The sequence below is a fragment of the Misgurnus anguillicaudatus genome, chromosome 23 (genome assembly GCF_027580225.2).
Source record: "Misgurnus anguillicaudatus chromosome 23, ASM2758022v2, whole genome shotgun sequence".
Taxonomy (NCBI): domain Eukaryota; kingdom Metazoa; phylum Chordata; class Actinopteri; order Cypriniformes; family Cobitidae; genus Misgurnus; species Misgurnus anguillicaudatus.
Window position 1 is genome coordinate 36,930,792 of NC_073359.2, and position 14,344 is coordinate 36,945,135.

General features: G+C 37.7%; 1 protein-coding gene across 1 annotated transcript in view; it reads right to left on the reverse strand.

Moving 5' to 3' along the window:
- LOC129436367 (signal-induced proliferation-associated protein 1) overlaps window positions 1-7,749 on the reverse strand; it is a 194,776-nt gene extending 187,027 nt beyond the window's left edge. The window contains exon 1 of the mRNA XM_073862229.1: window positions 7,475-7,749. The gene's annotated coding sequence lies outside the window, so the exon portion shown is untranslated. The remainder of the gene's footprint in view (window positions 1-7,474) is intronic.
- Window positions 7,750-14,344: the final 6,595 nt, after the last annotated feature.

Consider the following 14,344-nt stretch of genomic DNA (forward strand, 5'->3'; position numbering starts at 1 on the left):
CAACGAGTTAAATAACATGATTTATTTATCTTCAATACAAAACACATGCAAATTACTTAAGGAACATGTAAACTGCATATTATTTCCTTCCACATTTCTTCAATTTCAACATTCAACAACTTGAACAATTATCAGTTAAAAAAAATATTAATGCATTGTGCGTGTCCACATGTGCCTACAGACATTTCGACACTTTTCTATCCTTCATTTGTGAATAGCCTGTAAATGACGCAAATGATTGCTGCCCTGATGATATATAACCATTTGTATGAGAAATCACTTGTACTGCATATGTGTCCGTGCTTGAGTATAGCTGGGAAGCTACACTGAGACGCGTGTGTGTGCGCAAGATGACGCGGTCCGTCTGTCTCGCGTGCGCCCGGGCAGTCCGCATCTGTCTCGCGGGCACCTGGGCAGTCCGCCTCTGTTGCGGGTGCTCTGACAGATTGCTTCTGTCCTCGACCCTTACCATAAACATCTGTCTTTTTCCACAAACAGAGAAAGAAGACGCAAAAGCAAAACTTTTTGAAATGTGTCCTGCTTTAGAAATGGCCACTGTTGTAGGCTAGATGAAAAAAGAGACAATCTAACCTCTTTGGATATTGATCCTCAGACTGATCGCATGCTCTTTATGTTGCGTGAAAATTTGATAATGTATGAAACCTGATTTTGTTGTTGATCTGTTGCGGTTTTTGCACGTTCAAATTAGATAAAGTGATAGACAACGTCACCTGTATTTCTACTCAATGACAATTTAATATTAAAATCATATCAGTTAATTTTCAGTTAACAAGTTGCGGTTGTTAACAAGCTGCGTGTATAACATCCCCACATATACACACAAGTGCAGACCAATGTTTCAAGTTTTTTTTTTTTGCGGTTATGACGGTGAGGAGCTCAGACCCGCGGTATGGGTCACGTGACCGCGGTATGGCGGTAATCTGGTTACCGCCCCAGGCCTAGTTCCAACTGAACAAAGAAATGATATAAACTTCAAATTCTGAATCTAAAATACTAACTAAAGTCACAGATAAGAATATGCCACTTGATGTTGAGGGCATAGCACAAATAGTTCCTCAAACAGTTTTCACCACAAGCCAATATTTGCCAACAATACAATGTCAAGGGCCACTGACCACAGTAAGTGCATTTGCATGCACAGAAAAAGCGGATAACTATCAAAAATCTGCTTATTATAGAAACCTGTTTTCGTACGTTTACATATGGCTGGGAGATAAAACGATATCGATATTTGCCATCTGTACACCTTTGTTAATAACAATAGGTGGAAAATACGTTCGATATGACGCCTGTTAATGCATTACTAAAACTGCATTGGACTACATTACATTGCCGTTCCTAAATCTTAAACAGCCTATTATTTGCCCTGATAAAGGCAAGTGACAAGCAAACAGTCAATAACAAGTGTTGCTGTGGGGATCAGTTGCTCTCTCTCTCTCTCTCTCTCTCTCTCTCTCTCTCTCTCTCTCTCTCTCTCTCTCTCTCTCTCTGTGTGTGTGTGTGTGTGTGTGTGTGTGTGTGTGGTAACTATCACTTTGGGGGGTTTTGATGTCCCCATGAGGAAACAAGCTTATAAATCAAACAAAATGATGTTTCTTGAAAATGTGAAGTAGGGGAATGGTTTCTGTGATGGTTGGGGTTAGGTCTGGGGTAGGTAAGGGGAATAGAATATACAGTTTGTACAGAATAAAATGCATTACGTCTATGGAATGTCCCCACAAAACATGGAAACCAGAATGTGTGTGTGTGTGTGTGTGTGTGTGTGTGTGTGTGTGTGTGTGTGTGTGTGTGTGTGTGTGTGTGTGTGTGTGTGTGCGAACACTCACACATGTGGACCCTGAGCTGCACGTGCCACTCTTCCGAGACAGTAGACTGAATTGACAATCGGGATCGTCTAAAATGCTAATGCTATTAATTTTTTTGCAAACAAACACACATGTAAACACTATGGTAATATATCGCATATCAAACAACTACTGATGTCATGTTCACCTATCGTTCTCACAGTTTTCTCACCATTGCACAAGTTACATTTGTTTATGTGGCTGCTATTTCGGCTAACCTAAATCTGTAGGGACGCATGACCTCACACTAGGAGACTTAACTTTACTAGGTATAGCCTCTTCTTTTCTTGGGATCTCCTTGTCGTCCTTTCTGGTGGACTTCAGAGACCCCCTTTTGAGCCCTTAGAATCAGTTGAGCTCAGTGCCCTCTCTGATAAGATGGCCCTTCTGATCGAGCCCACCTCTATTAAGAGGTTTAGGTATCTGCAAGCTTTCTACACCACTGACGGGTGCCTCGAATTCGGACTGGCCTTCTCTCACGTTATCTTGAGACCCTGGCTATGTGCCCAAGTTTCTACCACTCCCTTTTGAGACCAGGTAGTGAACCTCCAGGCCCCTCCAAATGATGATGACCCACTATGTCTCTGTTATATCCAGTACGTGCACTCTGCAACTACTTGGATTGTACTCCGAGCTATAGATCTTCTGATTAGCTCTTCATCTGTTTTGGAGGTCAGGGGAAAGGAAAGACTTTCTCCAAACAGAGGCTCGCCCACTGGATTGTGGATGCCATTTTTCTGGCATACCAGTCCCAGAATTTGCCCCGTCCTCTGAGGGTGTGGGCTTATTCTACTAGGTGCATAGCCTCTTCCTGGGCGCTGGCTAACCGTGCCTCACTATCAGACATTTTCAGAGCTGCGGGTTGGGTTACCCCCAACACTTTTGCTAGATTATATAATCTCAGGCTGCAAGCAGTATCATCCCGGGTGATGTCTGCTCCGAACACCTAATGAGGACGATGTCTGTGGGCCTGGTATGTGCAGTTGACATCTATGAGATCGGCAAAGATTTTTGATTCTGACTTATTTTTCCCCATACGGTTTCCTCTCCTAAACCTTGGGTCTTTCCTGGGGGGGGGCTATACCCTCGCCCCCAAGCCGTGGTAGCTCCATTTCATAACTCCGACCTTGAGTTAAGTTTCCATCTTCCGGAGAAAAAAATTACACTTTTACCTCCTGGTGGTAGGTTGTGTCTCCGTGTTTCTCTTGGAGACTCCCCAGTGTTAAGCTGGTGCCTAATGCCATGCTTTTGTCTAAGTCTTTTTTCCCATTCCTTTGTTACAGTTCACTTCTCCTATGCACTGCAAGTTATAAACCTTTGCAAAGTTCACTGGCATGCAATGCTTGTTAGCTTCTCTTTGTAGGTATAGGTAATAACTTGCTCAGTGTTGCAGCGTTTTTCATAGGGACCCCTAGTCAAGAAAGTGACAGAAGGGGAACGTCTTGTTTACATCTGTAACCTCCGTTCCCTGATGGAGGGAACAAGATTTTCTGTCCCTCTCAGTGTTCAAATTATGTCAAAGATTATGGGGGTCCCCTAACTAAGCCCTACCTCCCGGCCAAGCCCCTCCCCCATTATAGGGTCTAAAAATGCAAGTGGTAATTTATATTATATTTGCATTATTGTTGCTGTGAATGTATTTGGAAAAAAATACATGTAAGTCAGCCACTGAAAATACATTATTAATTATGCAAGCAATGATTAAAGGGTCTTTGCACACCGCCATGCGTGGCACAAGAACAACAGAAAACATGCATTTAAGCACATAAACAGAGGTGAACTATTTTAAAGTCTAATATAATGTGCCACATTTCCTGTTGCTAACTAAAAATGACAGTGAGCTAACATCGTGTAAGATAGCAAGAAAGAAAGACTTATAATACTGCATATCAAAATTATACAATACCCTAATAACTTTTCAGTTATAACACAAACACTTATTCAGTATTGGTAAATTCGGTACAACAATTATAAATCAAAAAATAATTATATATTATCATCCACAAGCTGAGATGAAAAAATCCACACACAGAGACATTGACTCATCTATCAATTCCAACAGAAAACAGCGTGCTGTGATGCGCACTCAAGTTTGCATTTAGACAGAAATCTTATGGATTCGTTTATTGTGAAATTAGGACAAATAATAGACAGTGTCGATTTGTGACAGCGCAGCATGAGCATTTTAAATTCATGTAGTATTTTAATTAGTTAAGTGGTTGGTCCAAATGGCAGGAATCTCTGTGTGTCTGTCTGTTTGCATTTTTATTATGTCAAGAATGGTCCAACCTATCGACCTAACGCATGGCGGGTGTGTTGCTGCGAAAACCGAGGAGTGCAGTGTCGCATTTTGTGCCATAGACACACCACACGTTCAGAATAACTTTTAATAAACTACAAAACAGCTCAAGCCGGCATCGCGCCTCACACATGCAGGGCTTATATGCTCAGGGAACAGACACTGCACTAGTGATACAAAACACTTTTTAACCAACACTTAACAGTCAGTTATGCAATAGTCAATGCTGCAGATGCCGGTGCAACGTTTGCACCAGCCCTTGCTGAAAAATTGAGATATACGATTTTTACACAAGAAGTGAAAACCGAAAGAACGTTCCATTGCAACACCAGCGCCCAGCAGCAGCCCTACGAATCCGCCATTTTGGAATGAGAGCAACTCGGAAGTCAACTAGAAGTGATGGCAATATCAGCTACTTTGTACATTAAAAGATCAAATTGAAACTGAATGATGATAACACAGAATAACCTACAATCAGACCAGTGACCATTAATCCCTTTTTACAGCTTATTTTCAGATATTTAGACAAGTCTTCCAGTTTTAGGTAGGGCTGGGTACCGAACGTCAATACTTTTATGGTATCGAATGAAAAACTCTGATACTTTGAGTATCGAAAAATGATTTATCTTTCAGTGCCAAATTTCGATTCCAAAAGCCAAGTGGCTGTGTCTGTGTGAGCCTGTACTTGCGTGTAAGGACCTAAAGTGCCGGCGATTGGCTGTCCACCACCATGTGACGGGGAGGATTTCTGAAATTACTCATCTCGCAGTCCAACTAGCAGTCATCCAACACAAGTGTAGAAAGGATGCTATATGAGAAATATACAGAAAGGCTTTGCGACAGTTGTCTTATCAATAGAGTTAGCGCCAGTATTGCCGTGCTGAGGCAAGTCAACCAAAACGGGGCTTCTCGTAAACTGACGAGGGGTTTTAATTTAAAGCACGCGCGCAGCCTGTGTCGGCTTGTTTTACTCGCGCCTGGTTCCGCGTGGCAAGATTTCCCAAAATGTACGATGCGTTTAAACCTATTTTTTACAGTCTATGGTTTAAACCTGACGCACACGCACAGCCCAAGCCTGGCTCGTTATTTAAAACAAACTAAAATTCCATTTAACTGGTTTGCTAATTTCATTAACGCATTGAATGTATTTTCTACTCATTTTAAAAATCCCAAATGTATTTAATATTTTGATAATTATGAAGTTGAGTATTGTTTACAAAAACAAACATGCATACAAATCTTCCCAGTCAAACTCAGTCACCCATTTAAATATTTTAACTTTTTATTTAAAAATTCCTTTATTTTTGTTTCATTTTCATAAAAAAAATGATAAGTGTGTCTACTGGCGCACCCCTATCCAAAAAGCACAACCAGTTTTATTAATAATGTAACCCTGAGTGAGAAGAATTTACAGAATTTCTTTTAATTAAGGTGAAAAATAAAAGTTGTGTGTTTAATGTAATTTTGTTAATGTTTAAATGGATTTTAAAACATATGGTATCGAAAAAAGTATCGTTAGGAGCCGGTATCGAAACGGAGGTATCGAAATTGGCACCGGATCGAACGATTTTAAACAATACCCAGCCCTAGTTTTAGGCTACCTAACTTTACATACATATATACCGACATAAACTAATCCACACATAATATTTTGGCTCCATTTACATACATCAGAATTGCTCGAAATAGATTAAGTAAAAAAAAAAAAACACAGCCACTGTCCAAAAGTGGCAATTATACGATAACAGACAGAGCAATGCATCATGTTCTATAAGATTATCATGTTTGTAGCGGGATTCACTGAATTAATATGTACAAAATATATTTCATTCATACCTAGTGGAGTTGGTAACTAATAATAATAGTAAATGTAAAAGTAGCATAAAATAGAATTACATAATAAAGCAAGAAAAAAACTACCTCAAATGTGTATCTATTTAATGATTGGATTCCACAACTGATAACAACAACAACACAACACATAAAAGACAATACAGCATTTAGTGTTAATACAGAACATATTAATGTTTTAAATTCCTGATTATTCTTGACTAACCATGCAATGGATGTATTCCAGTCCAAAGCTCTAGATTCAATATTAGTCCAGTGTTTTTGGTTAGAAATGCCATCTGATAAAATGTCAGTGTGCATCAATAATCAAAACTATGCATGCATGTTTTAAAAACATAAATGCATTTCATCATGCAAGCTTATGTGTGATTCCTGTCAGCATTTTAAAGCAATGCATATAGCTTCTAAAGTTGGCATATTTCGATAAAGATGTATTTTTATATAGCACTTGAGTAAAACTTCATTGGTCATCCTTTAGTTTTGTTAGCAACGCAGCATTTGGAAAAATCTTTTCAGTCATTTTAGTTTTTCTGACAGATATGTTCGTTTGATTTTATTGCTGAATTTCCAATTTGTTACCTTGTTATACATATATTCCAGAGTATACAATGGAGTATATTTGCCAATGGACCTTGTATTCTAAAATATAACAGATAAAGGCTTTTCAGAAAACTAAAGCTTACATTTTATAATTAGGACGTATCCTGATGCGTGTCAAAGTAAATGTCCATATGGCAAAACTATACAGCTACTGTATAAGACAATACAACACGTTTTCAAACTGAAAAATAATTATTTATAGCTACATTTTGGTTTTTATGAATGCACTAACAGGGCCTTCTCACAAAGTTTAGTCTAGGGCCGCCAGAAGTATAGGACAGGCTCTAGAACAGAATATCATTAAATATATTATGTATTTATATATTAAAGATTATATTTAGTATTTGAACGTGTATAACATTCCAGTGTCCTGATTGGATGGGGGCAGGATACATGAGGAAGCTTTATGTCACGGATACTGTCTGAGTCAATTTCTCGAATATTTTGCACTGAATTTCTATTTGCACCCTGTCGCTTAAAAAGAGGCAATATGGCTATGCGCTGACAATTCTTTTGCGTATACCATTCATAATCCGCCAAAATCTGCAGATGCACATATGCTAATACAAATGTCTAGCTGATCTTTTCATAAATTATATGTCTTCTTAACAATAATGTAAACGCGCAGACAAACATCTAAAAGTCAAACAAATATTACACTAAGGAAATCGAATTGAAGGCGATATGCATATGCTGCAGCAGCAATGTCAACCGGAACAGGACAAAGAATGAACAAAGAAGCAAACGAGTACATCTTATTTACAGGATAAATAGCAAAATCTACTCTTACTGACTGCGTATCAATTCAGGGACATTTCATTTTACTTAAGTAAACATAGCGGACTCAAATAACACTCACCGACAACAAGCGATGTCTGACAACGGTCTCTTCCGCTGTGCTTTCCCCTCGCGTAATTTTTATCAAATCGACGTCATTTACGCTACCTCGGAAGCTTGCGTATGTGTCGTTTTTGCACAGCTATTTCCTGTGATTTGCGAGCTGGGGCACAGGTGCAGTGGTGCAACGAGCTATTCTGATGCGCGCGTCAGCGAGGCTGCAACACCCAAACACTGCAGTGATGCATTTCAGAGGTGAACAAGGAAGATCTGAATGATTTGAGATTCTCTTTGGCTCCCTCTCCCTCTCTCACTCACACACAAACAAACGCGCGCGCACGTGCACTGATCAAACTAACAAAGGACAGAGTCTCCTAGTGCATCTCATCAACATCCAAATAATGTTAAATAATAATAATTTGTTAGAATTCAACAGCAATAAATCGCTACCCTTATGAAAATTAAACATGTAACGTTAGTATGGTTTTCGGTGTATTGATTTTTAGACAACCCTTACGAAAATTAACCTGGTTTTATCGTGGTAAAAGTGTATTAACCATGTTTTTTTGGTGTATTGATTTCTATCAGCAAAACTATGGTTTTACTACACTAACGGTGTTTTTTGTAGTAAAACCATGGTTAATTTAAGAATGATGTCTCCATACATCCTACCCTGAAAAAAATTCATATTAGTGGGTAGCTCACTGACCCAACACCCCCCACCCCAAAGAAACATAGGCTAATAATTTATACATGTATACGTTTATACTTATAATAATGTATTATGGCTATATGCTATTCCCTTAAAAAAGTAACCATGTTTTTTGTGGTAAAAGTGTATGATTTTATAGTGTGTTGGTTACTATTTTATTACTATTAATAGATTTTTGACAACCATGGTAATAAAATAAAATTATTTTTGAGGTGGTGAGCATCCTTGCATGGTTCTCGTGAGTTCAAGAAATTATATACATATTTGGAGTATTATATTTATATAAATTGGTCTGTAAAGACTATGTGTCATTGACTTTACCTAGACCTGATAAAGAAAGACCTCAGTAAACGGTGAGCTCACGTAATGATTACAGTGACATCACGCCATTCTCATACTGTAATACAGTGACAGTGTGAGTAATATATGATCTCACTGTGAACTCAAAATGTTGAGCAGGTTGAGAGAAGGCCGTACAGATCAGTCACATTTTACTTCCTGTTTCTCAACACTGGAGAAATGTTGATATTGCAGGATTTGTTAGCAAACCATTTGTGCTGTATTGCTGTGTCCTGGACTTTGTGAGGAATCATATGAAATAAAATTTTGTCATTATAAAAAAATTTAGCAAATACTTACATTTTTGACACTTCACTTTGATTTTTAGTTTTTGTTTGTTGTTGTTGCTGTGTAACATTTTGTTATTTTAAAGCAATGTTATGGCAAAAAGGCAAGCCAAAATGTGGTAACAAAAATATTGGTTAACTATTCTTAGCAAGAATTGTCAAAAGGATTGATTTTTTTTATCTCAACTAACATTTATTGTACAGTTTTATTGATATACAAAATGTACTGTGAAACTTTGTGAAACTTTTCTGATGTTTATCACCATTGATAAGATTCATAAACTGATTCTTGATGTATAAGTTTTAATACTATGATTTACAGTATGTCTCTAATATGAGAGTGTTGACAGCACAAAAGCATTCTACTCACCAACAATTATTACATTATAACTTTTGGGGCAAACACACCAGTGTTAAATAGGAAATTAAACACTTGTGGTGTATATACGAGTTGCTCTGATGTCAATGAGACACATTAAACAACACTGATTTGCTGTTAAAAATGTGATTTATAACCACAAATTGCAACAGTTAACATGTTTTTGTCAAGGAGTAAGTGCTCCACACACATCCTCATGATGGTGAATTTAAATAAAACAACATCTGTTTAGATGTGTCTGAAATACATGTGAACATGGCCGTAGCCAGATGAGGTCACAGAGGTCCGGACCTCGGTAATTTTTCATATTAAAAAATAAAATTTGAAGTTCTCTGAATGACTAATTCGTTTTTCAAAACTAATCCGCATATATAATTAAGTTTGGACAGTTTACTGTATAGTTTAGTGTAAAATGACGAAGATTGGCTTAAGCTGCGACGGCACGGGTACAGAATTTGCAGTGTTGCCGGATCTTCTTGTGTCAAAATCCTCTTTAGACGTAGTGTTTTAGCAATTAATGTGACACTCTGACATTATCTATAAAGTGATTGTTAGGTGTAGGTTAGTATTAGTGATTTCTCTGATTTATTTCTGAAATACAAGGTTTGGGCGAACTTTGTTTTTTAAGGGCAATTATTTTTGCTTGTTTTTCGTACTAATATCTGGCAACATGGAAACTGAAAGTTATCAAATAAGACGCATCATTCAGCGCGTGCAGGTTGATACTACATTCGGTAAGATAAAAGCAGTAATCATCATCATTGTGTCTGTAAGAGTATCAACAGTATCAACAACACTATTGAAAAACACAAAATAACTCTGGTACAAAGATGAAGAAGAATAGGGATTAAATAAAATATGCCAAATATGTTAAAACACGTAGCGTAAAACGGTAAAGCTAATCTCAACAAAACATAAGCATTAAGAATTCTGTTATTTCATTTAATTTATAACCTTTAACAAAGTCATGCTGAAAACAATAAGAGCACTAATCAAGTTCTTGTTTAAAATCTTGTAACGTTTTTGTTATATAATATTGCTTATTAAAATGATTACAAAAATAAACGTTGCATGAAAAGTAATAAATAATCCATCAGTCCCAGTCCATCCCCCAAAACAGAGTAAGTGTAAAAAGGTTAAGACAGAATATTTTATATCTCAGGTAAAAATAAAGTATGCTTCAATGTACTTAGCCACTTAAATACTAGCAAGTACATTTGTAAGTTATGTAAAGTTATGCTACAAATATACTTATTAAAAGTAAAGTTCTACTTGAGCAGTACTTACCTGAAAAAGTAAGAATACCAGTACAAACTAGATTTTTATTGAAAAAATGATGTCTCAAAATAACACTTAGATGTTCTTAACTTATTTTTAAGAAGTACCAAAAACAAATTTGATATATAAACCACAAAATGAGTGCACGAAAAAAGTACATTTACTAAGTGTACTTAAAAAGTGTATTTTATTTAAGTGCACTTTTTTCACCTGGGACAGCATTTGTTAAAGGGGCAATAAGTAGGATTTACCCCCATCTAGTGGTGAAATTGTATTTTGCATTCAAACGTCCAGTGCTCTCTTGCGCCTCCTCTTTCCAAATGCGTGTTGCAACTACGGTAGCCATTATGTAATCGCTGATCTCCTTGTCCGTTGCAGCTGGTTCATGTGTTCTGAATGAAAACGCGTTGTGGAAACGTGTTGGTAGGTTAGTACTTTTTGTCCCTCTCTGCTATTATAGTTTATCAATACGGCGGAACGATATGGAAGCCTCCTTGGACTTACCCGTTCAATGTATGTAAAGAGAAGAAATTCTAAGCTTACAAAGAAAAGTCAGATCACTGGCAGAGGTCATTTGACACCAACGAGGACATATTTATGAATAAAGACATTGATTTTGATTAATAAAACACTTAAAATCCTACTTACAGTCCCTTTAACTCTTAATACCCCACCCTGGACCTCGGGTTTTTTTTAAACCCTGGCTACGGCCATGAATGTGAGTAATGTTTTGTACAGCAATTATTTTACAGAACATTCAGAAATAAAATATTTTTTTATTATACTTTCAAAATTATAGAATGTTCCTCTCATCTAATCAAGAAACATTCTTAATGCATTAAAATAAACTCATTTTGAATATTTTAGCAACATTTAAGGGATGTTTTTAAACTATTTTTGTTATCTGGTCTCACAGTATACGTATCCTGTAATCTCACAGTTTGAGCACACAGTAAGTGTGCTGTAAGGTTACACTTTTAGCTCGCTGTGACCTTCATTGTAACCACATCATGAACCACATCATGATATTGTATCAAATCATCTTGAATTGTTTGAGTGGGTTTATGCAGAAAAGTAGAGCACTTGCTTATCTTGAGAACAGACTCGTACAACAGATTCTTAAGATTTCATAAATGTTGCTTTGATTAGAAAGTGATCTATTGTCAATTTAAGATTCAAGATTGTTTTGCTTGATGTGACCTCACATGTTGAGTGTATCAAACCTTCTTGAATTGTTTGAGCACACAGCTGTAAATACATGTTTACTGTTATCTGTTGAACATTGATGTTTTGGAGAAATAATGTGTGATCAGCAATGTGTTATTTTTTATATAATTAATGTGTTACCATTTATTGTTAAAGGAACAGTATGTAGGATTGTGGCCACAACTGGTACTGCAATCACAAAACCTGTGGCTAAAACTGGTACTGCAATCATACAACTGGTCGCCAATACACAACATGACAACATAAACATCAGTTGAGGGCTGCAACTCCACTTTTTAGATGACAATAACCTGGCCAGACCACTGTTGTCAGTGTTATAAGTATTAGTAATCGGAAGTTCGGATCATTTTTCTGATTCGGATCTTTGAATCTTTTTTGAGTCATTTCGTTCTTTTCGTTCATTTAAATATGATTACCTATAATTTCACAAATTATCCCAAAATAACCACTCATGCAAAAAATTATGACATTTCTAACAAGTTATGAGAAATAAAAATCCTTATTTCATTATTTCTTGACACAAGCTCTGAAACCTGCACAAGAGATAGAAATGATTAGCTTACCTCCTAAGTCAGTCCTCGTGTACAAGTCAGGGTTATGCAGCCAAAGCCAAATTATAAGAAACTGAACTTCATATTTATCACATTTGCCTCCTCTCGTCTCTACAGATGTTAGTTGTCAACTCTGTCTTACTGACTCTCTGTGTTCGGCCAGGCTGTGCCGTATGATATACAGCACAGGACCGGAAAGAGAAATGATTAGTTCATCATTCTCTCGAGTTCGGGAAGGGTTCGAGTCTTTCGTTCTTCCTGTCAGCCTCATAGAGGCTATGCTGTCAGTACCGGAAAGATAAATGATTTGTTCATCTTTCGAGTCTCGAGTTCAGCATGTTCCGAGTCTTTTGTTCTTCCTGTCAGTCCCATAGAGGCTATGCTGTCAGTACCGGAAAAAGAAATGATAAGTTCATTCAAGTCTTGAGTTCGGGTTCGGCCGGGTCCGAGTCCTTATGTCACATGATTGCTGGTATATCACATTAAATACAACATTCGATTCGTATTATTGATTGCGTCTGAATGTATCCTATATTGTTTTATATTTAGTAATTAAAATACAAAATATGTGCAAAAACATTATTTGAAAAATTTAAGTTCCATCTTATTGAAGAACGAAAGATCGGACCCGACCGAACCCGAACTCGAAAGGTGAACTAATCATTTCTCTTTCCGGTACTGGTAGCATAGCCTCTAAGGGACTGACAGGAAGAACAAAAGACTCGAACCTGTCCTGAACTCGAGACTCAAGAGAATGATGAACTAATAATTTCTGTTTCAGATTCAAAACCCATATGTTGCGCAATGCGCATGCGCGGTCAACACAAAATGAACGAATCACTCTCTTAGACAACTCGGTAGTCCCGAGTCATATTAAAGATTTGTTCAACACACTTACTTATTCATGAACGACACACCACTAATAAGTATTTTAAATGGAAAGAATTTCTTAAAGTCTAGTGACATGTCAGGGCTATTTAATGATTAACGGATATACATTTCTTACATACTGTTCCTTTAAAGCAGTTATCCATGAATAGTTCACTCATGTTGCTTAAATGTGACCAATCACGGAAATTAGGGACACAAGTCGGGCATTTTGAGTTATTCACAGATTCTGAAAGTGTCACAGGTCGGAAGCGGACCACAGGTGTTGTGAGTCTCGCCCCTCCCTAGTTTCCACCTCGAGGAGGTCCCAAGAACACCCCAATGACCAGACACACGAGAGAAGGTAAGTATAATTAAAACAAACTATTTAAATTAGTTAAAAAGGTAAATAGAGGAGGGGAAAGGGGATCTAAAAACAAACTCTCGAGCCAGAGAGTTTTGAGCCAGGATGCTCGAACTTCGTCACGGGGATCGCTCGGGTAAGTCTTCCGAGAAGGTGCGCCTTTGTCCCACGTGACTTTATCCGCTGTTCCCAACTAATACTGGTTTCAGTCTTTCAGGTTAACTTCCCGTGGCGCCTTTCCTCCTTCCTGAGGCAAAGAGAGAGATACGGTGAGTAACTGTTGACTGAGGTGAGTACCTTGTGCTGCGGCGTCCGCTTCGGGGGCAGATGGAGTCTCCAAGGCCAGCTGGACTTCTCTAGGACGCAAAGATGGTTAGTATTCAGCTCACAATGTATGCACAGACAGGTAAGTATTTCTTCATTGTGGATATACAGGTAGGTATCCCAGGTAAGTAGCTTGGGTGTATAGAGGGGGATGCACAGGGGTAACTGGACCTTCACCTTGGACATACAGGGGCATATTCACCGGTAAGTAGCTTGTAAATCAGACATACAGGTACGTGTTCAGAAAGGGTAACTGGATCTTCACTCTAAACATACAAGGGCGTATTCTCAGGTAAGTGGCTTTTAGCTTTCGGCATACGGGTACGTGTTCAGAAAGGGTAACTGGATCTTCACTCTTAACATACAGAGGCGTATTCTCAGGTAAGTGGCTTTTAGCTTTGGGCATGCGGGTATGTGTTCAGAAAGGGTAATTCAATTCAATTAAATTCAATTTTATTTATATAGCGCTTTTCACAAGTGTTAATTGTTGCAAAGCAGCTTTACATGAGTAGATGTAAAGGAGAACACAGAAAATCAATAGATAATATAAGCAGTAGAACATAG